This window comes from Zalophus californianus, chromosome 6 (genome assembly GCF_009762305.2).
Source record: "Zalophus californianus isolate mZalCal1 chromosome 6, mZalCal1.pri.v2, whole genome shotgun sequence".
Taxonomy (NCBI): Eukaryota; Metazoa; Chordata; class Mammalia; order Carnivora; family Otariidae; genus Zalophus; species Zalophus californianus.
This window is the reverse complement of record NC_045600.1, coordinates 114478615-114499426: the sequence shown is the minus strand read 5'-3', so window position 1 is coordinate 114499426 and position 20812 is coordinate 114478615. Positions and strand designations below refer to the sequence as shown.

General features: G+C 57.4%; 1 protein-coding gene across 5 annotated transcripts in view; it reads right to left on the bottom strand.

The window, feature by feature from the left end:
• Positions 1-20452, bottom strand: part of LINGO1 (leucine rich repeat and Ig domain containing 1) — a 189732-nt gene extending 169280 nt beyond the window's left edge. For 4 of the 5 annotated variants that reach the window (XM_027570673.1, XM_027570674.1, XM_027570675.1 and 1 more), the window contains exon 1: positions 20058-20452. The gene's annotated coding sequence lies outside the window, so the exon portion shown is untranslated. The remainder of the gene's footprint in view (positions 1-20057) is intronic. The other variant, XM_027570681.1, reaches the window with a different exon arrangement.
• Between the last annotated feature and the right edge of the window lie 360 nt (positions 20453-20812).

Genomic DNA, 20812 nt, shown 5'->3' with positions numbered 1-20812 from the left:
GCCTCTCACCGGGCCTGGCTCCCAGTAGCCCTCACAAGGGTCAGCAGCTCCCTTTCTCCCTCGAGGGCCAGGTTGGCCCCTCCTTTCCCTCTTGGTTCCCCACATGGCACCGTCTGGCACAGGCCTAGGTCCCCAGGGGGACTCCTGAGGCCTGCCAGATGGAACAAATGGAAGGAATCATGGGTGGATGGGGTGCGGAGGTGTTGCCGTCGTGTGGGCAGAAGACAGCAAAGGCCTCTGGGTCCTTCCCAAGATCAATATTCCGTCAAGCCTAAGATGTGAATGGTGGAATTTCTCACCTACATGGTAGGTTAAGATGGAGGGACTCTTTGGAGGCAAGAGACTTCTTGTTTCATGGGATCCCAACCTCTCAAAGAATGAGGCAGAGAGATGGGCACTGAGCAGGTTTCTGGGCCCACCGTGGCTTTCCTGACCTGACAACAGAGCTATGCAAAAGGTAGATCCCGTAACAGGGGACCCGCCTAGCCCCACAGTTAGCCAGCCCCAAACTCCGCCCCCTGCGGCCAGCAAGCCCCGGCGGTGCCTTCCAAAAGTTGCTGTTCCTAAAGGACAAAACAAGACAGAGTGGTGCCAGCCTAGGACAGATGGGTAACCACAGCCTGAGCAGTCCCTCAGGCCTGGGTCCTCCAAGCCAGGCCTAGCCAGGCAGGGGTGCCCCGAGTGGCCACACAAGCTGGCACCAGGTAGCCTGGCACAAGCCAGCCAGGCCCAGGCCAACCCGAGCAGCCCTGTTCCTGGCAGGCCTCCAGACCACCTGGCTGGTAGCCCTGAGCCCAGTGCCACCTGAGCTTGGCAGGGCAAGCCATTCCCTCAGCACCACCCCAAGCCCCCCAGCTGCCATATTCCAAGATAATGAATGGGCCTCCCGCTCCCTCTTCCCCAAACCTTCCTGAAGCTCCCACTCTCCTCAGTGGCATCAAAAGGAGTTGCTATGGAAATGGGACCACAGGCAGAGCGTGGCACTGATCTGGGGCAGGGAGAAGCAGTGGGAGCCAGGGGCTCTCCTTGGCCCGGGGCCTGCTTGTGTGCCGAGTTCCACAAAGGACATGAAATCCCAGCTGCTGGCCTCACAGCCAAGAGGGGGAAGGAGACCACCACAGAGGTCGGGGCCTTCCCACCTGCCCTCCTGAGGCCCCTTGCCCATTCAGTGGAGCTCTGGGAGCTGCAGGAACCAGAGGCCTGTGTGTTCAACAGAACTGCCACATGCCCTGCGGAGGTGAGACTTCCGCAGAAACTGCCACTCCAGGGTGCCGCCCAAGTGGGTTCTGTGCTGTGGGGTGGCACCCAGCAGGTGCTGAGCAAACACTACCATCAGAGAGGTCGGTACTGGCGGGGGGAGATGGGGAGATGGAGAGAGACAGAGAGACATAGGTATGTGCCTGCTCTGGTCAACACAGTCGTAGGACCACAGGGCTTGAGAGACCCACAACCCACTGAACAGATGGGGAGACTGAGGGGCAGAGTCACCCAGCAACTCAGCCAAAAAGACAAGCCCAGAACCCATGTCTCTTCTTCCGCAGACCTGAACCCTCTACCCAACACCCCCAGCTTTCCATCCATCCATCCATTTGTTCATTCATTTATTCATTTAGTCATTCATTCATTCTAGTCTTGGTAAGGGCCTATTTTGTGCTTGGTGACTGGAATAAAAAGACGTAAAAGACACCGCTCCTACCTGCCAGGAGCTCAGAGAGGAGACAGGCCATCACAGGCAGAAGGAAGGTGCTGGGACAGAAGTCCAGAGAGCCACAGGAGCCCAGGGAAGGTCTCCTCAGACACTTCAGTGCCACACTTCTGAGCCATGCTTCAAAGAGACTCTGGGTCTCCCTGACTCGTCTCCCAGCTGCTTCCTCAGCCCAGAGCCTCCTGATGGCCCCATATAGAGGCCTCCAGGGTGAGGCAACACTGAGCCCACCTGGGGCCCTCAACACCCGGAGGTGCTCCCCATGAGCAACCCCAGTCCCTAGGAATAAGGACTCATGAGGATAGTGCCTTGCTACACAGAAGGAGCTCCCAGAATGCCATGCCCCCACCCCCACCCCGCCAACCGCCCCAGGCTCAGCAGCTTCCTGACTTGTTCCTGCTTTCCCTGGCACCTCCCTCGAGCCAAGCCTTGCCCTGGGCCTGGGGCCCTGCACTGGGCAGAGAACAAGGGAGCCCTAGCCATCGGTCACTGCCCCTGTGGAACTAAGTCCCAATCTCTCTGTTAGCAACAGGAAAGTTCTCTCCTGTGGTGTTTGGGTTTTTTGGCAGGGGGCTAATACTGAGCAGGCAGGAGGGCACACCTCCCAGAGCTCGGCTGTATCCTACATGGGCCGTCCCTCTTAGCAGCTGGTACAGACCCCCAGGACCTATTTTACCCAGGTGGAAACCGAGTTCCTGAGAGGTGGCCCCAGGTTGCTCAGCGCTGAGAAGGCAAGATGGGGAACCACGGGTGAGGACAAAGAGAGGCCAGGTCTGGGACTGCGGAAGTGGAAGAAGGAGCTATCTAGGAAGGCTTCCCAGTGGAAGAGGGACTTAGATTGGCTCAGAGACTGCCCTAAGGTTCCCAGCAGGAAATGAGTGTCTCTGAAAAAGAAAACTGGGCCAGGGCATGCCCCACCAGCCCACAAGACTTGGGGCTAGGCTAGGAGGGGACTGGACACGTTTCCCACCAGCCTCCCAACCAAGGACTGAGATGGCTGCCATCTCACGTCCCTAATTACTGCGGTCACGGGAAACCAGCTGGGGGAAGAAACACAGTAGAGACACAGAAAGGAGGGGGCGAGCACCACGACTCCAAAGCCAGACAGACAGACGGAAAGGCAGTGACGGAAAAGAAAGGACAGACGGGCCATCCCTCCCTCCCCCAGAGCCGGTGCTGCAGCTGCCAGGAGAAGCCTGCAAACTGGAGCTTTGCAAAGATTTTTCAGCAATAAAATTCTTATTTGAAATGAAATCTTATGCAGTGGGGGAAGGCTTCCTATGCCAGACATTAAATCCAGAAGCCATAAAGTGAAAATTTCATAAATCCAAGTACATAAACATGTAAAACATCTGTATGGCAAAAGACACTATAAGCAAGTTAAAAGGCAAGTGAAACACTGGAAGAAAACATCACTAATATACAAAGAGCCACTACAAATCAATAAGAAAAAAGACAAAAGAAGAGAAAATTGGCAGTGAATTAGAAATCCGCAGAGGAAGAACTCAATTGGCCAATAAATGCATGAAAAGATGTTCTATCTCACTAGCTATCAGGGAAATGCAAATGAAAATGACATGATACCATTTTTTGCCCATCAGATTGGGAAAAATTAAAATGATTGATAACAACCAGTGCTGGCAAGGATGTAGGAAAATGAGCACTCATAGACCATTGGAGGGAGGGGGAATTGGCTCAACCTTTAGAAGGGTAATTTGGTGATATCGGAGAACGCTTTAAACCCACATACCCTACCAACTAGTAATCCCGCTTCTAGGAGCTTCTCCTACAGAAACCATACCAGAGACAGTCACATATAAGCACTCAAGGATGCTCACAGCAGTATCGCTGGTGAGAATAAAAAAGAAATTGGAAATTTCTTTCTCAGTGCTTAACGATAAGGGAACGTTCATATAAAATACAGCACATCTAACTCTGGAATACTCTGCAGCCATTTGACAGAAAGAGACACATCTCTGTATAACAATATGAAAAGAACAAGCTGTACAATGCTATTTCAGAATGAGCCCATTTTTATAAAGAGCAATTTGTTGGTATATGGCCCAACAGGCTGGAAGACAATACCCAGATGTTACAGTGAACACCTCCTAGCAGGGGATGAAGGAGCTGCCACGGGCTCTTACCCACAAGCGTGTTGTTGGATTTTCTTTTGTAATCAGAAAAACAAAATCAATAAAGAGTTAATGGGTTTTTCTTTTAAGTCCTGCCTGAACCCTCATATAAAATGCAGATCTAAGCAGCCGTGCTGGTGCTGCGGTGGGAAGGGAAGGGGCATATCTGGTTCCCCCTGCCTCCAAAGCCCCCAGGCACCTTTCTGCACTCCAGGGCTCTGGAACCAGTTTGAGAAACTATGCTGGAGAATGTGGAGCCCATATCCCCGCTCCCCCAAACCAAGGCTGAGAGAGCAGAAGGTTACCCAAGGTCACACAGACAATCCCGACTGTCTGGGGCTAACGCCAGGGCCGCTGCTCCTCAGCAGGGCTCTGGTCCTCCGGGGCTAGCGTGGGAGGTTTCCCTGGGTGTCCAGAAAACCCTGGGATATCACAGTCTTGGGAAACCCTAAGCTGAGGCTCAGGGGGAGACCGGAGGTAAGGGCAACATGGAAGGGTCTTTGCAAAAACCTCGAGGGGAGGGATCTCAGAGGCTCAGCTCTGGGCTCTTACAGGGCTCTCTGTACAAAGAGGAAGGATAGGCGAGCCCATGGGCCCACCAGGCAGAGGGGCATGGTGTGTGCAGGTGTGCAGTGCTCACAGAGAGAGGGGGGCTCGTGTGTAGTCATGTCTGCATTTAGAGTCAGTGGGATCAAGCGCGCACGCGCGCGCGTGTGTGTGTGTGTGTGTGTGTGTGTGTACGTGGGCAGCCAACAGACCTGCAGACAGACCAGGAGCAGGTGGGAAACAGCAGAGCCCCATCCCCAGCTGGCCCTCAGCCTCATGCCCGACCCAGTGCCTCCCAGGGCTCCCCTACCCTCCGCAGACTGGACCATCTGCCACCTTGACAGAGACAGGCCTCGAAAACTCTGCGCTTGTCGCTTCCTTTGCAGGGATGCCTTCCCTCCCTGACCAGTCCCCAGTGTCCTCCAAGAAGCCTCTCCCAACAGGCTGAGGTGGGAGCACCTCTGTCCTGCCCTGACCGGTCCCCCCAAGCTGTGAGTGCTGACAGACATGACTTCCCAGGGGCAGGGGGTGAGTCCTGCTCTTCTCTGCACCCAGAGCCCAGCGCAGGCCTGGCACCAACAAGGCATCAAGGACTGATGTTTGTGGAAAGAACAAGTGGGTGATCACAGCACTCGACCCCAGCCAGGCACAGAGTGGCATCTTCACGGGCTCAGAGCAGAAAGAGGACTGGGGACTGAGATGCCTGGTGTCCTGCCCTAGGTCAGCATGAGAGGTGACATTATCCAAGTCACATGGAGAATGATTAAAGCAGGAGTTTCTAACTGGGGTCCCCAGGGAGAGGCGACTTAGGAGTCTGGGAGCCTTGAAAAGGCACCAAACTAGATGTGAATTTATGCACGTGGTTGGGGGAGGGGGAGCAAACCTCCTTCAGGTGGAGGGCAGGGCTGCCTGGGGAGGGGTGAGTTCCTCATCACCAAGGGGTGTGGCACAGGCTAGACCAGGCGAGGTCACAGTGGGTGAATGGACTCTCTGGGCCTTGGCTCCTCGTATCTTACAGCCCAGGGCTACACAAGGCATCCTTGTGAGTCCATGCTGCAGATGTGAAAGGAAGTGCCAAGGTCACGCAGGGGTGAGGCTCCAGACTACAGAGCTGAGTGTACAGTCCTCCCACCTGGTGGTGGCCCGAGTCCCTCTTCCCTCCTTGGGTAGGGGACAGGCTTCCCTGACTGCCCCATACTGCTAACTAGGCCTGCAGAGCCCAAGCCCTTCTTGGGTGCCCCCGTCACCATCTCCCACATGACAGTGACCCTAAAAAGGACAGGAACAAGAGGTTTCATTATGAGCCTGGCCTGGGGCCAAAGGAGCCCAGGGGCCGGATGGAAACACTGAGCAGGGCTGGCAGCCAGGCCAAGGCCACACAAGCTCTCGGGGCCCCCCAAACTCACTCTGACCCCTCAGGGGCCTCTCTCCGACTGGCCTGGGGAAACTGAGGCACAGATAGAGCCCTCTGCCTGGGTCACACTGGGAGTTGGTGGCAGATCTGGGCCAGGATCCCTGGCTTGCTGCCCCTAGCTGGGCTCACTCCGGGCATAAATGCACCTTGGCCCCCTCAGGCAACTCAGTGCACACCTCAGCACACCACAATCATGCCAGAAAGAGGCAGCTGGCCCTGGGGCTCCAACCCACTGATTCAAACGCAGGCCTAAAGTGTCCCCTGGATCCAGCCACCTTGAGCCTCGGTCTCCTCCTAAAACGAGGCACAAAAACCCTCCTCCTGCGTGCATTGTGAGGCTATGCCAGCATGGATGTATAGTCTGCTTACAGAGGCCCCTCCTGGCCACCCTTATCTGGGCCTGTTTCCCCAGCTCTAAGTGAGAAGGTTGCCCCAAGTTATTCCCCAGGTCCCAGAGCCTCCCAGGTGCCCAACCCACAACTGCATCAGTAGGGAGACCAGAGCCTGCCCTTGGGAGCTCCCTGGTGGTTGGCGGATGACAGCTTGGGCTGGCCGTGGAGCAAGCGAGAAAGCGCCCATCGCAGGGCTCCCATACCGTGCCTTCACACTGCCAGTCTCCACCCCTCCCGACTGCTCCACTCGTTACCTGCCTGTCCCCTTCAGGCACAAGGTTTGTACCCCCGTTCCATGGGCCACAGAGGCTCAAAAGTGGAAAACCCAGTATGAGCCAGGCAGCAATCAAGGAAGGCTTCCTGGAGGAGACAGGACAAAGCAGGTCAAGTTCACACGGGGCCTTGAATACCCAAATGAGGAATCCAGACCCTGAGGAGCCCCTGGCAGTTCCATAGGCACCTCCCCTACCCGAACCCAGGCCGGCCTGGCCTCCCGTGCTGTGTCTCCTGCCCAGGGCTGAAGGGGAGAGGGGAGAGGGGACTGGGCACGAGCCCCCTCTCCATCCACCCCTTGGTGCTGTGTCTCCTGCTGAGGGCTGAAGGCGAGCTGCACCCCCCTCCCTGTAGCCATGGACTGTGACTCCATCCCAGAGAAATGAGTCCTGGTTGGTGATGCCTGCAGGCGCTGGGGCCTCACTGCGGGACAGCTTTCTGCCGGTGAGTGCCGGGTGGCCAGGGAGGGCTCTCCGACAGATTAAGAGCAATGCCGGGGACTCATTCCTATTCGGGTCCCGCTGCCAGCTCCAGCATGGCTGAGAGACGGGAGGGCAGAGGCAGCCCTCCGAGAATGCCCAGTGATGATTCCTCTCCGAGTCCAATTTATTTTCTATCATTAATGCTTTTGAAAAGCCCCACATGCTCTGCAAACAGGGAAGGAGCACGGGGCTCAGCAGGGCAGGGGAGGGGAGGGGAGGGGAGGAGGTTCTGGAGGAAGAGGAGAGCTCCGCAGAGCTGGTGGGGACAGCCAGCTTGGGGGGCGCCCTGAGGCCCAGGTTCAATCCCCACCCTGTCTGCACCTGCCTGAACCCTGGGGCAAACCTGTCTGATCCCTGGCAGTGGGAACTGGCCACCTGCTCTGCCACCTCAGGGGACGGTTTCTAAGGTCACCTGAGGGGTCAGAGGCCAGCAGGCTCCATACACTGTAAAGGGTCTTGAGGAACTGAGAGCCAGGCAAACCTGATTGACTATGGCAGCAGAGGACTATGAACTGGGGTTCCCTATCCTGGGGGCCTCTCACACCCCAGGGTCCAGGGAAGGCCTCAGGTGCCTCTCGCCACAGCACAAGCAGAGCAGAGAAGCAGCAGGAGTTCGAATCCCCTGGCTCCTCTGTCTCAGAATCACACTGCCACCCTCCCTTTCCCCCTCAGCTCACCAAGACCAGCCTCGCAGTTGGCATCCCCTCCTCCCCCACCCCTACTGTGGAGGCAAAAGGATCATCCCTACATGTCCTCGGCTCTGAACACTTCCAGGGCTTGCCCTCGCCCTGGGGATCATGTCCAAAGTCCCCACCCCCACGGAAAGCTCTTCCAGGCAACTCGGGTCCAACCGGGGAGCCTCACCTCCTCCGCGGCCTGACCCCACCCTCAGCTCCAGTGCTCGCCACCCCTCATCTTCGCACAGGCTTCTCCTATCTGGAACTCCCCCCTCCTTGGCCTCAGGCCACCTGTCACACTCCATCCGCCTCTTCACAATGCAGCCCAGGACCTCCTCTGGGCGGCTTGTCCCGACCCCCCACCCCCACCCCCCACCTCCCACCCTGCTGAGTACCCACTAGCAGCCTGCGTGAGGACTCAGTAATGGCCTGCGCGAGGACTCAGTAATGTAGCAAATAGGCTTGTCTGGCGGATCCTCTCCAATCAGTGAGCTCCTGTGGCCTGGGGCTGCATCTGACCCATCCCAGTGCACCCCCAGTGCTTGGCAAAGCGCCTGGCCCACGGTAGAGCAGTCCACTGATCTTAACTGAGCGCCTACTATGTGTCAGGCTCTGTGCTGGGTGCTGGGGATGTGACAGCAAAGACGGAGCTAGTCCAGGCCCTCGAGTTGCTTGCCGGGGACGTACTCCAGAATGTCTGTTGAATGAATAAACGGACATAGGACCACCTTCTAAATGGGGAAACTGAGGACCAGAAAGGCAAAAGGCCCTCTCCAAGGGTGCTTCTGTTTCCCCGCCCACATCTCTCTCAACTCCATTTCTCTCCCAGAATCTTCTTAGCAGCCATGAGGAGGAACTCAAAACGAAAGGTTAGAAAAAAAAAAAAGGAAGAAGAAAATGTGGTGGATTTTCCCCCTTTCTCCATAATGTAAAGAAAATTGCTTTTGCCAACTATCGCAGCTTAAAAGCAATTAGAGTTTTTGGAGGGGACTCTGGGCACAAGCAGAAGCGACAGAGTGAGCGCTGGGCACAGAATTTTTCCAGCATTCGTTTATATCAAGCAAAACGGAAAAAAGGTGTTAAAAGCAGCAATTTCCTCAGCAGAGATGGTGGAGATAAAATATTTACAGCCTCCAAGGGAGGGGCTTGGGAGGGGCAAGGGACCCCCAGCTCCCCACTCTCACTCCACGCTCTGGGAAGCCGGGAAAGGGACAGCAAAGAACAGAGACAGGCAAAGATGAACCACCTCCTAGGCCTATAATGATAGGGGCTCAGAACAAGGAGGGGAGAGAAGCCTCCAGATGCCCTCTGCTCTCTCACCCCTTCCCCACCGCCCATGACCCGTGGCCACTAACCGGCCCCTGCCACCCGAGAGCCATCCCTTCAAGCCTCAGACCTGGCCCCGCTCAAAATCGGGAGAACACGCACTGCTCCAGGCCAGCACTGGAGGCCTGCACAACCCGGGTCCCTCTCCACACTCACCTCCAGATGCTGAAGGTGTGGCATGCTGCCCTGTTTCTGAGGAGCCTCGCTCTGTCCCACCTCCAGGCCTTTGCCTGATCAGGGACTATAAGGAATGTGCACCATTCCCCTGAATGGGAGTTAAGGCAGGTTGGAGGATACAGACCCAGAGCCAGGGACATACAGCTCTAGGCACGATGCTGGGCTCCCCACCAGGCCTCTTCTCTGAACCACCCATTCCTCACCCAGGCCTTTCACCTGACCCTTGGCCTCCACTCTCCAAATACAGAGCAGCCACCAGAGGCCCTTCCTGAAACCTTAACTGCCCTCCTCCCAGCAGCAGCACAGACCTCGGCTCATTCCTAGGTTCAAAAGCCAGCTCCCCTACTCACTCACTGTGTGATCTCTGCAAGTCCCTCAACCTCTCTGAGCCTCAGCTCCCTTATCTGTTAAACAGGAATAGTGAAAGTACATCTCTCACAGGGTTGTTTTTAGGATTAAGTGAGGTAATGTATGTAAAGCACCCAGCACTGTGACCAACAGTTGATGTTCAATGAACTCAGCCCTACCCTACTTCATGCTCAGTCCTCAAACGTGCCTCCCCAGGCCTCAGGATGGCCCACATATATGCACACAGTTCCCCCACCGCCTTGCAGTCACCTGATAAATGCACAGAAGGCACACACCAGCTAGGAGCAAAGAGTGTGGGAGGCTCTGAAGGGCTCTGCATACACCCAGGAAGCCCAATCCCTCAGCACAGCACCAGGGAGCCTCTCACTTCGCTTGGCTAGGAAGGATTCCTCCCAAGAACAGCGGTAAGCCTCAACCAGAACCCTTAGCAGGTGGAGGAGGCGATAGGAGGCTTAGCCTCCCCTCCAGCCGGTGGCTGCAACCCAGCCCTCAGCCAACCCCCAAGCCCCATTGGCCAAAGGCAAACACCAAGGCCCAGGGAACAACTGTTAGTGGTGTAGCCGAGAGCAGAAACCAGGTCCCGAAGACAGTGTGGTCCAGCAAAGCCAGGTAGTTCTAGCCTCAAATCCCAGTCTCATCAGTGACCAGCTAGGTGACTCTCTAAGCCTCAGTTTCCTCATCTGTAAAATGGAGCCCATGACCTTCGCCTTGCAGGGCAGTTGTGTGCATTAATAAAGGTAACGTTCTTCTGTGCCTTGCCTCGGTTCCAGCATATAGTTAGTGTGGGAACGTATGGTGGTTCTGGGCCACCTGCCCCTGGACTCCAGGCACTGTGCTCGCCCTATCCCTACAGCGCTGGGAGAGCAGAGGAAAGGGCTGGGGGGAGGGGCAGCAAGGACCTGCTCTCTCTCTCCTCTGACCCTTCCCGACCCGCTTTCCACCCCCAGGACTGAAGGTCCAGCCACAGACAGGCTAACCCCCAGCCCATACCCTGCCCTCCTTGCCTCACTCTTGGGGCAGAAGGGGCCCATTACCTGCCTCATTGTACCAGGAGGAGTGGTGACATCATCCAGATCATACAGGCCCCATCCAGCCACTCGTTCAAGGTTGGGTTGTTTTCCTCTCCTTCCCCAACTGCAGAGAATACACAAGCTTGATGCAGGGTCTGGTAGCACCATAGGACCATAGATCACAGATCAGAAAGTGTTTTGATGTCTCTATCTCTTCCTTTCCCTCGGGTCACCTCTCTCCCAGGGGCCTCTCCTGCCCCACTTCCTTCAAGAAATAAGCCCAACCAACTGTAAGCCTGGCACTCTTCAGGGCTTTCCTCGTTGCGGGGGCAAAGATGGGAGAACAGCAGGCCAGTCCCAGCCCTGGATGGCTGAACCTCAGGACACCCCATTAAAGCCTTCTTCCTGATCCGTACACCCATTCTCCCCACCAGTAAGTAACTAGGTGTGCGTGAATGTGTGTGCGTGCGCTCAGGTGCATGTGTGTGTGCACATACACACACAGTGAGGCAGGCCCTAACGGGGGAACCTGGGCCCACCCCAGGGATGACTGACAGCCCTTTCCCAGCTGGGCCTGCCTCCTCCCCTTTGAACACTGGGGAACACTGGTCTGTCTGAACCACAAGCCCAGCTGGACCAGAAGCAGGGGTTCCTGGGACTGAGAAGCCAGACACCAGACTATCGCCAAGGCTCTACAATGCTTTTAACTGTGAGCCCTGAGACAAGGATAACCACTCCCTGTGCCTCAGTTTCCCTTCCTGAAACCCATAATAAAAATGAGATCGTCTCCAGGGCTGCCTTCTAGTTCCAACTTTCTCCAATTCCATACCCGAGACCTCGGTGACCCTCACAAAATCAAGAGATACTAAGTCACTAACAGCAGAACAAGGCGTCCCAAGCATGTGTGGGTGCTGGGGGCGGGATCCCCTGACCCCAAGGAGACAAGAAAAGCCCAGGGAGACCCACACCTGCCCTAAGCTGGCAGAAGACACCCGTCCTATACGAGTCTCCCTAGGGAAGGACTGGGCCCAGGCAGGAGAGCAGGAGAGCGAAGGACGGCTCCGTATGGCTAGAGGCTGCCAGGGCCTCCCCCTAAAGGCAGCCAGGGCTCTCCCCCTTTTCAGCACACATGCCAGAAGCTCACCCCTCTGGTGCCTCACTTCCCATCTGTTCTGAAGAGATATATGTCTTTAGCCCAGCCCAGATCTCAGGCTCAGCCCCAAGCCCCTGACACACACACCCCAGTTGCCTCAGAACCCCCTGAGAGTCCATACTGGGTTCCTAAACTCTCCTACCGGGCCAGCCCTCCCCTTGCCTTCCCCACTGCCACCCAAGGTGGCTAGTGGGGGGCAGCCCCGCTTCTTGTGCCAGCAGAAGCTCCCCTTGCTTGCATGGCCAGAGCCTGAGAACATTCTCCTAAATTAAACAATAAACAAGAAGTTGTTTTAAATTTTCCTGACGCTGCAGTTCCTGATTAATCCCCACAGCAAACAAAAGGAAGAGAGCAGATTAACCTAAAAGACAGTCACTTCCTGTTTCCAGGCAGAACCCCCAGCCTGAGCCAAAGGAACCCCCCCCAAAGCCTGGGATCCTGCTCCAGCCACCTGCCCAGCTCCAGACCACCAACGCCCTCCCCCTCCCCCTCCCCCTCTGCCAGTCCCGGGCTGACACCTGTGGCCACCTCCTAGGTGCCACCTCTCCTCCCTTCCCCCTCTCTGCTCTGTGACCCTGGACAGGCCAGGCTACCTCTCAGGGTTCAGTCTCCTCATCTGTCAGCATCCTCATCTCTCAAGAATAAAATGAAAAGGAATATATGACCACTTGAGGTTAAACAGAAATTTTCTTATTTTTTAGAGATGGATGCTGAAATATTTAGGGGTGAAATGGCATGATGTCTATAATTTACTTTAAAATACTCCGGGGGAAAAGTAAAATGTGGCAAAATGTCAACAATTGTTAAATCTAGGTGATGCTATATACAGTTTCCTATTCTAGTCTCTCTACTTTTCTGTATGTTTGGAAATGTTCCTAAGAAAAAGTTTAAAAAAAAGAAAACCCTTGGTACTCTGAGCCAGGAGCCCCACAAACAATGCCCCATGCTCCTGGGGAGCCTGAAAGGCAGCTAGGTCTCTCAAGTAGGTTAAACATTCCCCCCTGCCAGCTCCTTTATGTGGTTTCCCTAGAAATCGCTTTTGCACGAATTCCACTGAGTCCTAACTCCACATTGAGAAGGCTTAGCACATTCAGGAGCCAGACATAGCACTTAAGTGAGACAACTTTTGTCTTCCAACCAACCGGCCCCTCCCACCCACCATCTCGCTCCTCCTTCTGCAGAGCAGTCCTGGGCTGGGGACTGTGGTGCTGGCTCCATCCCCAAGTAGCCACCACCCTCTCGGAGCCTCAGAACACCCCCACCCATTAAGCACAAATGAGGACAAGTCAACAACTGCCTGGTTATCTCACTCCAAGGCACAGTGTTACACAACAAACTGAGATCCCCATTTAACAGATGGGAAAGCTGAGACCCAGGGCCAGTTGAGATTGGAGGCAGAACATAGAAGGCGGGGACAGAGGGAGGCAAGAGTGAGCAAAAGCTCCCTGCTTACCCCAATCTCCCCTTCTCCCCAACCCTCTATCCCAACCCTGGCAGCTCCAATCTGAGAGAGGATGACCTGCACCTCCTTTCCTCTGGCTCTCGTTTATGGAGCTTCCTGGTCAGGAGTCAATGGCCATGATCACAGTCTCCCAGCCAGGCCCAGCTGACCAATACAAACACTGGCTAGGCCCCCCTCCACCTTTTGATAATGGAAGAGTTATCAGTACCCCCAAATAATCAATCACTAATTGCTGAACGCCCTGCAATTCACTAGGGACAGTTACGTGTGGTCCAACGACTGGGCGCCCCAACCCCAGCCTAATGGAGCCTCCAGGAACAGGGAAGGCCACGTCTGTGGTGAGCATTTCAGCAGAAAAGCCGCCCATAACTCGAGTTCTTTTCAAGTAGATGTCCTGGGCCTCGCCCGCATCCCCAGGCCCGAGAGGCAGGAGGAAGTGGCACTAGCCACAGGGGCCCTGAGGGCTGCCCCTCATGCCTCTCTGAACCCATCTGGCCCCAGGTGCCTGGACATGCTAGGTACCCGGGATGAATAAACCTGGTCCCTGCCACCGAGGCATTCCCAGGCCATGAAGAGAGATAAACCACCATGGCTCAGAGGCCGCCCATACACTAGGCCTTGCATACAGTAGGTTCACAGTTCTGAGGAAAAATCAACTACGTCTAGCTCGGGGCTTGAAATACGGCATGTGGGCTGAGTATTAAACAGTGGGAGGAATCCACATGGGCAGAGGTGGAGGAAGGCACCAGGTGGAGGGAACAGCACAGCCAAACCCTAGAGGAAGAAAAAAGCCACAATGTGTGGGAAAGGGACAGTGAGTGGCATTTGGCTGGCGCCTGAGTGCACACAGGGGACCAGAGGGAGAGGGCTGGAGCAGAGGCTCGGACCCCGTGCAAGGCACTGAGGAGTCGGGTGGCCGGCCCGAAGGCAACAGGGAGCGCTCGAGGGCACTGAGTGTGAGCGTGACAGCCAGCGTGGGCTTGGGAGACCGCTAAGGACTACTTACTACCGAGTGCGGGCTGCACACCCCAAGAGGGTAGGGGCTGGTTTGACTCATCTCTGCCTCCAGCACACTAGCAGAGCCAGGCCCAGAGGAAGCGCCCCACGAGTGAACCACTGAATGATTCCAGGACCAGCAGCTGTAGGACTGCGGACTCCGGGGCTCGCAGCTGTGGAATAGCATGTTTGTATAAAAATATGTATTTAGAGTTGAGCCTCTAAAACAGCTTTGTGAGGCAGGCGCAGGGATAATTATCTTTACAAAGAGGGAAGCTGAGGCTCAAAGAGGGCCAGACACTGATCTGGCTGAGGTCACACAGCTGCTCAGGGGCAGAGCCCAGTGCCCTCCCCACCCTCCCCAGAAGGCAGAGCCCTGCCAGCCTGGACATGGCCCAGGGCTGTCCAGGTGGTGAAGGCCCCCTCCTCCCGACCCCCACCCTCACCCCCACCAGGCCAGCAGGGCAGACGGAGAAACGCTGCCCCACTGAGTGTCACCCATACCAACCCCAGCTAGGACTGGCTGCTTGTCACCATGACGGCCTGTCCCTATAATCTATAAGGAAGACAGGGCTGGGTGGGGAATCTTTAGGACTCCCCAAGCTTGATTTAGACAGGCCCTGTCGAAGACAGACCCACTTCTCCGCAGCCTCTACCCCCAAGGTTTGGCAAGAATACCCATGGACCAAGTGTCTGGACCAAGCGTCAGCCCAGCTCGCTGTACAACTCTGGGAATCACTTCCCAGTTTCTTCATCTGCAAAACGGGGTAGGCTCTCTGCCTTCTTTACAGAACTGCCATGAGGTCTAGATGAGGGAAGGAGTAGAAAAACTTACAGAAAATTATAAAGCAAATTTTGTTCTGGAAAATAATAATAATAAGGTTCCTCTCTACTTCAGTCTAGATGTTGATACTCTGACAGGACTCATTTCCCTCTCCCAGCAGAGAACAAAAATGAATGCCGTTTACTGAGATTCTTGTATGCATCAGCCTAGTGCCTGCTTTATATGCGTTACTTCAAAGTATGCCAGTGACACCCCAACAAGTTAGGTAGCATTCTCCCGTGTTATAGATGAGGAAACTGAGGCTCAGAAAAGTGAAGGGCCTTGACTGAGCTCACCTAGCTCAGAAGCAGCTGAGCCAGGATTCAAACCCAGATCCAGATGGCATCCACACCCAGGCCCTTTTGATCAACCAGGCTGATTCAAGGGACTCGTTTCCACACCCCCCAAATCTCAGAGCTACAGAATCAGTGCTCAGGGTAAGGCCACACGTCACACACACATACTCTGCTGAGGCCTGAAGCCCCAGCATCAGATGCCCTGTAGCACCCCAAGGCCTGCAGACCGCAGGGCCATCCGAGCTGGGTGGGGCGTGGAGGGTGGCTGGCATAGCTGGCCTGGAGCTAATTGGATCAGTCCTGGGCATGAAGCCGCCTGCCCGGCCGCCCTGGCAGATGGGTGCTAGAACTGGGCCATCCGCCAAGACCCAACCTCCACGTCCAAACCAACCTGGACACTGAGGTTCCATTTTGGCCTCCTCCCGCCCTGACCCTGATGGCTGGCGGTGCCCACATAGATCCAGAAGGCCAGAATGGCAGCCGCTCACCCTCCTTCAGCGGCTGGCGTCTCCCTTGATGTGGAGATGGCCACATATGGCCACATATGCTCTCTGACAGCTGGACTGCCGAAGCCACTGCCTGAGGACATCCTCTGCGGAGGCCTCGAGGCCCTGGCCATGCCACCCACCCCTGCCCAGCAGGCCACAGGCCCAGCCAGGAAAGCCCCAAGCAGGAACACCCTGCCCCCAACTTGTTCTGTGACCTCATTCAAGTCACCACCCCTCCCTGGGCCTCAACCTCTTCCTCTGTCCAACAGCAGTGGACAAGCCCTCTACCCCTTCTCTTTGTATCCCTCTTCCAAGGTCACAAACTTCCACCCAAATTCACCCCAGGTCTCCAGGGAAACAAACTCATCCGTTTTACAGACATAGAAACAGAGGTTCGAGGGGTCTCAGGGACTTGCTCGAGTGCACACAGTGGGAGGGCCAGTAGTAAGGGCTGCAACCTGTGAGTCCGGACACCTGCCACCTCCCTATGCCCAGGTGGCGGGAACGGTGATACACCCGAGGCCCGGCCCTACTCTGGATGGATGGCCTCCATTGCCCCACCCGGCTCCTCCCCCAGGCCGAATCTCTCCATCCTCCTGGGGTGGAAAACTAGGCCTGGCCCCTGGGCCATCCTCAGAAGGCAGACAAGGGGCCTGTCTCCGCTGTTGCCCTCACCACCAGCCTGGATTCCCATGGCAGCCTCAGGACCTCCTCTCCGCCTCTGGCTCTCCGGGCCAAGCCCTCCCACAACCACCAGAGTAAGCAGTTTAAATTGCGAATCTGCTCGCGTCCCTCCAGAACTTCCACCCTGCAACCCCTGCAAATGGAATCAGCCCGCACTTCTCAGCTGGGCACTCAAGCTCCTCCTCTGTCTTGTGCCAACCTGCTCTGGGCCTGCTGGGTCCCTGCATGAACTACTCCATTGCAAACATGCTCCACCCATGCCTGGTGCTTCCCACCACCATGCCTTTGCTAACCCTGTGCCATCTGCCTGGAAAGCCCTCCCTTGTTCATGCTCTCCATTCACTCATGTAGTCAACATATTCACAGAGCTTCCACCAAGTGCCAGAAACATTTGAGCAGGTCAAAATGCACCAGCCGTCCAGTCCACCTGAAACAACCCACTGCCAACCCCTGTCTCATGTCCCTCTGCAAGCTGCCCAGCCCATTCTGCCTCATAGCCAGGGGTGTGGGTGGATACCTGTGTCCCCTTTCAGAGCCCACCCAGGAAGGGACCCAGGCTTGTCATCAGAATCCCCAGTACTCAGCCCAGGCCTCAAACCAGGAGATCCACCAAATGTGGAGCAAGCCCCCACTGTAGGACTCTACGCAGTGAGGAGCAAGGCCAAGGCATGGTTCTCAGGAGCAGATGTCTGAGACCCAGAAGCCTGTGGAGGAGACTCTGGTTGGCCAGAGTGGTCCCCAATTCCCCCCAAAGGAGGCTTGAGTGGTCAGGGGTAACCTTTCCCCCTCAAGTCACCCCAAGGCCCAGCCTACCCAACAACTTATCACTGAATTTGTTAGAATATAGTACCTTTCTAATTTAAAACACACCCATGGCAGAGTCAGGGACTGGCTGGAGAGGGAAAGGAGGGACCGCACTGGTCAGGAGGTTTGAGGGGGAGTGGCTTTTCCTAAAGCAGGCAGTGAGTAGGGACCAGGAGCACCTGGCTGGGATTCACACCCCTGATAGCAGAGACCGAGGGCCAAAGAGGCACCCTGTTCTCTCCTTCCCCATGGCTCGTGACCCCAAATGGCAGGCTCAGCCTGCTGGAGTCCTTTGGTGGGAAGGGGGCCAGAAGAGCCAGGCGAGGGACTAAAATGAGCCTGGATAGCAGGGGTGGGACCAAGAAGGCACCTGGCCATGCTCCAGCCACCTGGGAGTCAACCAGAGCATCAGTCAACACGTAGGAAGGCAAAAGTCCAGAGCTCAGGGAGCCACAGGGAGATGGAGAGGGGGAGAGAGAAACAAGAGAAACAATGGGTAAGAAGGGCCACTGAGAGCAGGGCAGAAAGGGATTAGGAGAGGCAGGGAGAGGCTGCCGGAGCATGAAGCCGGCAAAGAGGCCAAAGGAGCCACCACAGGATGCAACAGCACCCCCAACGCCAGGAGGAGCTTTGGTCACTCCTGGGCAACAGCTCTCCCTGCCCCAGAGAGCTCTAAGGACCAAAGTGGCCCTGGGGATGAGTCCAGGCTGCCATCAGGTCAGCATGTGGAGGGCGGGAGAGGGCTCAGAGAAGACTGACTGGGGCTGAGAGCTATTCTAGCTTCCTGTACCTCAGGTGGGCCACCCGGGGAGGAAGTGGTCCCAATAGCCACCAGACTCCATTTCCCCCAGTACACATTTAGACGTCTGTGGGGAACCCATTTCCCTGAGGGTGAGCTCTCTGGCCCAGATGGGGCTCTAGAATGGAGATCTCAGGACAGTGGGAAAGATTCCAGGGCCCATGCAAGAGGACAAGGCCAGGGCCTAGCCTACAGGGCCAGGCTGGGCTGGGGAAACCCCTCTGATCCCCGGAATGATACAGACATCCCAGTGTTGAGGATTACAGGAATCAGGTTTGCAAAGCATGAAGCAGAGCCCAGATAGACTCTGGCCTCAATTCTAAGAAGCAAAGGTTAATGAAGCTGCGGTCAAGCAGGGAGAACCAGGCTAAGAGTGGCTGTGCCCACGTTCTTGCCCATCTGGGGAGGGTGCTGGTCCCAGCCAGCAGGACAGCTGCCCTGGGAGACTCTCCAGCAGCAAGCAGTCAGAGCCCCACCCCACCTCACCAAAGACCAGGTTAAAGGCTACCTTCCCAGTGGAAAGGGGCTGCCCTGAGACTGGAGTTCTCTCTAGCTCCATCTCTGCCTCAAAACCCTCCTCTGTGAAATGGAGTGGCAGTGTGCCCATAGGCCTTGCATTCTCACAAGGTGGCTGATAAGATTACAGAAGGATAATGAACTAGAAGCAAGGTTTAAGCCTAAAAGCTGGTCAAACAAAATAATACCATCACCCAGAGAGCCAGGCAGATACTGGTCCAGCATCACACTCCTCCAGCTAACATGTAGGCTGAGAACAAGACTTCTGATCCCCACGGGCTCACACACTGAGTGCCAGGAGGGAGCACAGAAACAAGGACTGCCGGGGAACCCAGCTGCTCCGGCCCAGAAGCCCAGGCTGGAAGGATGGATTCAAGGAGCCATCAGAGAAGACTTCCTAGAGGAGGAAGAACTGCTCTGGAAGCAAGGAGGATTTGTACAGGGGAAGTCCTGACCTCTGACCCTTCCTTGGGCCTCTCACTGTGGGGGGGGTATACACGTGGTTCCTCCCTCTCAGGGGCACCATCTGAGGCTACATCTCCTCATCCTATCCTCTGCAGGGGCAGGGCTGCCATTTGGGGAGGGAGCCTAGGAAGTTCCCTGAGGCAGCCAGCAACGGGACAGGAGCCTGGAAGGAGGCTCAGGAAGGGGGGTGGGGGGCACAGCCCAGGCACAACCCCAATGCATAGTAAAGCACACAGGAGCACGGCTCCAAGCAAAGCAGGCATGGGGGTGGGGGGGTGCACCAGGCCAGGGACCTAGAGGTTCCCCTTCCAACCCCTGGCCCCTGGGGAGCTCCTGGGGGCCGGGTCTAATGCGATGCCCCTTTTTGGCAGTTCCCTTCTTCCAGCCGCCTGTCCCACGCAGCAGAAGGCGCGGGGACACACACGTACACACAGGCACGTCTCCCCACTCCCCACCTCAAGCCCTGTGTCCTCAGCCTGGCTGCAAAGACGACCTTGCGGCCCCGGGGCCTGGAAGCTGTCGCCGCGCGGTCCCGCCGGACCCTGGCCGAGTCACAGGAGTCCCAGCGCCGGGAGCGGCTCCAGCGCGACGCCGCGGGGCTGGACTGGCGTCCCAGAGAGCCAGCGGCTGCGCCGATGGGGTGGTGGAGACGGACCCCTCGGCCCGCCGGGCGGCACAGCCCGCGCCCCAGTCCCATTCCTCCCTCGCGTTCTCTCAGGAAGGCAAGGCCGGAATTCCACCATTAAAACGCCTCCATCTCCTCTCCCCCCACACACAAAGTTGCTCCAAGTCGCCGGGGTTCCGGCGGCAGGCGAGGGTTAGGCGGGGCCGCGCAGCGGGCGGGAGCGCGGTCACGGACTGGGGTGCCGAGCGCGCCCCATCCATCTCCGCGCGTGCACGCCCCCCACGGGCGCGCACCCAACACCCCACCCCCACTGCTGCCCCGGAGGCTCCCGCCCAATCAGAGGCCGCGCACGCGGCGCTGCCGGCGGGCAGACACCCCAGCTCCCCGGCCTGCGCCCCCGCGGCCCCGGCCCCGCCGCAGCGTCCCGGCCTGGCCACACTCACCGTCCCGGGCGCGCACTTCGCGCGCCGCTCCGCTCCGGGACCGCATTCCCCGGCTCCGCTCTGCTCCGCTCCGGTTCCCGCTCCGGCTCGGGTTCCCGCTCCGCAGGGCTCGGCTCCGAGATGGTGGCAGCGGCAGCGAGCAAGCCAGGGAGGGCGTGTGCGTGTGTGTATGTGTGTGCGCGCGCGCGCGGCGTGTGCGTGTGCGCGGGAGGGCCCCGCGCTCCCCTGCGCGCCCCTCTCCTGCCTCCTGTTCTCCACGCTGCGATGCAAGCAGAATCCCTAACGCGCGCTCCCACACGCCCGGACGCTCACACTCGCACACACGCGCGCACCCTCCGGGCGCGCACACATCCCCGCCGCCGCACACCGGGCTCCGCACTCCTGGGGCGCTCACAAAGGGCCCCCGTGCCCCGGCCCGCCGGAGCCCCCGGAGAGCGGCCGGCGGGGCCTGTGGGGTGGCCCTGCGTCCCTTTCCCGGCTGGCCCCGCCTCAGGTCCCCCGCCGCTCCCAGAGGGGGCCCCTCGGGCGTCCCCGCTCCCCCACCATGCCCGGCCGCGGCTTGCGCTCGCAGCCCGAACCCCGGCCGGGGCGCCCAACTCTGGCTTCCGGCGCTCCCACCCGGAGAAGCCGGCCCTCTCCTCCTGGCCTGCGCCGCCGCCTGCGCCGCGTGTTCTCTCGCTCCTTTCTGCCCCCCTTTCCTGTCCCTGCCTCTCCTTTTATCTCCTCTCTTTTCTCCCACCCGCTCCCTGTTCCCT